The sequence below is a fragment of the Lipotes vexillifer genome, unplaced genomic scaffold (assembly GCF_000442215.2).
Source record: "Lipotes vexillifer unplaced genomic scaffold, Lipotes_vexillifer_v1.1 scaffold131, whole genome shotgun sequence".
Taxonomy (NCBI): Eukaryota; Metazoa; Chordata; class Mammalia; order Artiodactyla; family Lipotidae; genus Lipotes; species Lipotes vexillifer.
In genome coordinates this window covers 1,927,945-1,930,678 of record NW_006782866.1, presented here as the reverse complement: position 1 = coordinate 1,930,678, position 2,734 = coordinate 1,927,945, and the positions used below count along the sequence as shown (strand labels likewise).

General features: G+C 40.4%; 1 protein-coding gene across 1 annotated transcript in view; it reads left to right on the top strand.

The window, feature by feature from the left end:
* Nucleotides 1–2,734, top strand: part of ITSN2 (intersectin 2) — a 139,413-nt gene that overhangs the window by 127,716 nt on the left and 8,963 nt on the right.

Here is a 2,734-nt window from a genome sequence, read left to right as displayed (position 1 = left end):
AAGGGAGAGACCCCCCTAAAAAAAAAAAAAAAAAAAAAAAAAAAAAAATGAAATTGAGCTATTTGTGGTGAGATGGATGGACCTAGAGCCTGTCATACAGAATGAAGTAAGTCAGAAAAACAAATACTGTATGCTAACACATAATATGGAATCTAAAAAAACAAAAATGGTTCTGACGAACCTAGGGGCAGGACAGGAATAAAGACACAGATGTAGAGAATGGACTTGAGGACGTGGGAAGGGGAAGGGAAAGGGGAAGCTGGGAAGAAGTGAGAGAGTGGCATGGACATATATACATTACCAAACGTAAAATAGATAGCTAGTGGGACGTAGCTGCATAACACAGGGAGATCAGCTCGGTGCTTTGTGACCACCTAGAGGGGTGGGATAGGGAGGGTGGGAGGGAGATGCAAGAGGGAGGAGATATGGGGATATATGTATACATATAGCTGATTCACTTTGTTATACAGAAGAAACTAACACAACATTGTAAAGTTAACTATACTCCAATAAAGATGTCAAAAAAAAAATAGAAAATCTGAAGATAATATTAAACAAGGGAAAAAACTGAGTAACCTACCCCAAAAGAGGAGCTAGTTTCACTTGATGGATTTAATGGTCAATTCTTTACAACAATAAAGGAATAGATTATTCCATTTTATATAAACTGTTACAGATCCCAGAAAAAAATAGAAAGCCTACCTAATTCATTATATAAGACAAAAGTGACTCTAACGCCAAGGCCCATTTTTGTATTTGTGTTTAATTACAAAAATGAAAAAAAATGTTATAACCCAATATCTTTTATAAATATAGTTGTTAAAATCTTAATTAAAGTAACTGAATAGGGCTTCCCTGGTGGTGCAGTGGTTGAGAGTTTGCCTGCCAATGCAGGGGACACGGGTTCGTGCCCTGGTCCGGGAGGATCCCGCATGCCGCGGAGTGGCTGGGCCCGTGAGCCATGCCCGCTGGGCCTGCGCATCCGGAGCTCCGCAATGGGAGAGGCCGCAGCAGTGAGAGGCCCGTGTACTACAAAATAAAAAATAAAAAAATAACTGAATAAAATTAAGCATTACATGAAAAGAAGAGTCTGTCATAACCAAATAGGATCAATTCCAAGAGGCAACACAGTTTCATGCTCAGAACAAGACAGCCTTCAGAATTGGACTGCTCGGGCTGAAATTCCAGCCCCATCATGGTCCACTGTGTGACCAGGGCAAGTTTCTTAACATTTGGTGCCTTAAGTCCCCTCATCTCTCACCTGGAGATAATCAGATAATACTTTTAAAGTACTTTAGCACAGAGACCAGCACATAGTAAGCATTCAATAAATGCTAATCTTATTTATTTATCTTATGATCTCAGGGATGTAAAAATGGTTCAGTATAAGGCACTGAGGACAGAACCCTTCAGTTGGTAGGAGGCAAGGTGTTGCCTAGAAATGAACTAGAAGAAACATAGAAAGAAACCAAGATCACAGAAACAAATATTAATCAGAATAATTACATAAATGTGGAATTATGAGTATATGTGAACATTTAAAAATAATAGTAGAATTAAATATAGGACATTTACCTTCTAAAATATAGTAAAAGATTTAAAATTTTTTCAAATAGTGATAAAAATAGGAATTAAAAAAATAGGATGTAAATAGGACGTCAGTGTCACCACAATTGTAACAATAGCAAAAATAAAAAGTGTTTAGTCTCATAATGAAAGGCGTGGTGTTGATTACATTAAAAAGCAGATCTAACAAGCTGTGTTCTAAAATGTTAATTTTTAAAAAGACTCAGAAAATATAGAAATAAATACCATGAAGATGCTTATCTTAGAAACATATATATATATCCAAAACCAAAAGGAGGGGGTAATTTTAATATCCCATAGTGGGAAATGATTAGGTAAATTATAGTAAATATTATTTTTCAGTCATTAAAATGATCATACTAGAGTACTAGCTACTCTGTTAGGTCCTGTACTAGTCCTAGGAGCAGAAGCAAATAAATGTGGTCCTTGGCATCCTGGAGTTAACAGTCTGGGTGGGAGTTATAGAGACACCTCATATGTGATGCCTCTACCTGTGTTACCCAGTCCAGATGTGGCACGATGATAAAGGAAGCCTCGGGGGCTTGAGAAGGATCACTGAAAAGGAGGGGAGGCGTGAAGAAGGGGAGAGCCTGAACTGGAGGAGGCTAATCTGAGTCTTCAGAGATGAATATGAATTAGCCAAGTGAAGGAAGAGCAGAAGGGACATTGTGAGCCTGGCTCACAGCAGGTGCTCAGTAAATGTATTATTATGAATGAAGCAGGCTGATGAGCAGGCAGAGATGGGGGAGATCAAGAGCTACTTAGAACACAGACTGGCATCAGTGGTAACTCCTAGGTATGTGCGGGGGAAGGTGAGTGGGTGAAGAATGGTGCTACCAACTCTGATAGGAATAGGGGTAGAAGAGGATGCTTTTGTGAGGGAAGACGAGGACTTCACTTGGGGGTACGCTGAGGTATTGAGGTGCCTTTGGGATATCCAGGTGAGATGGAGAGTAATTTGGCAAGTGTAGAGCTCCACAGCTGGTCTGGTCTCACTGTGGGGCTCAATCGTGTGGGATCTTGGGCAGAGGAGAGGAAAGCAGTGAGGAGCAGTGGGCTGGGAAGACAGTCTGGTTCCGGAAGCAATGGGAGGGAGGGATCGCACAGGCTGTCAGACGCACGTAAGAAAGAACTGAAAGCATGCGCT